This window comes from Athene cunicularia (assembly GCF_003259725.1).
Source record: "Athene cunicularia isolate RWA chromosome 1 unlocalized genomic scaffold, athCun1 chr1_part1, whole genome shotgun sequence".
Classification (NCBI taxonomy): Eukaryota; Metazoa; Chordata; class Aves; order Strigiformes; family Strigidae; genus Athene; species Athene cunicularia.
In genome coordinates, this window is record NW_020799091.1 from 84,583,577 (window position 1) to 84,584,635 (window position 1,059).

Below are 1,059 nucleotides of genomic sequence, written 5' to 3' on the forward strand. Positions count from 1 at the left end.
TTCTCCTTCCTTTCGCTGGGGGGGGAAGGAGGGAATGAACAGCTGTGGGGCACCCACTTGCCCTCTGGGCTCAAACTGCAATAGACCCACCTGCAGTGCTGTGTCCAGCTCTGGAGCCTCCAGAGTAAGAAAGACATGAACCTGTTGGAGGGAGTCCAGAGGAGGCCACGAAGATGATCTGGGGGCTGGAGCACCTCCCCTATGAGGACAGGCTGAGAGAGTTGGGGTTGTTCAGCCTAGAGGAGAGAAGGCTCTGGGGAGACCTTACAGCAGCCTTCTGGTACTTAAAGGGGGCCTGAGGGAAAGATGGGGAGGGACTCTATCAGGGAGTGTTGGGATAGGGGTAATGGTTTTAAACTAAAAGAGGGTAGATTTAGACTAGATATAAGGAAGACATTTTTTACAGTGAGATTGGTGAAACACTGGAGCAGATTGCCTAGAGAAGTTGTGGATGCCCCATCTCTGAAAAGTCAAGGTCAGGCTGAACATGGCTCTGAGCAGTCTGATCTAGTTGAAGGGTCCCTGCTCACTGCAGGGGGGGTGAACTAAATGACCTTTAAAGGTCCCTTCCTATCAAAACCATTCTGTGAATTAAAAGGCACTTAGTGGTCTCATTTTTGTTTAACCACACTCTTAATGCAGCCACCACACGCACTACGTGGAGCTTGTTCAGAAATCACTGCCCAGCTGAGAGCAATTCCAGATTTCAGAGCGAAGGCAGTATGCTTTTCCACATTTAGGGTATTCAGTTAGGCCAGAACCTATAAGCTGCAGTTGGCAGAGATTGGTGTGACCGCGAGTGATGAAATGCCCACAGAACCCACGCTGCCACAGACAGGAGAGATAGCAGGCGGGAAATCTCTCGTTAGCAGAGTTTCTGCAGCCACACGCGCTGGACTGCACGCATGCTCTCTCCCCACATACACCTTCATTTCTCTTTTCTCTTTTTCTCTACGCACATACACAAGTTGCCATTTCCTCCGGGGCTGGAGGCCGCAGCCCCGCCGGCCCTGCCCGGGGCCCAGACGGCGGCAGCGCCCAGCCCCACCGAAAGGCGGG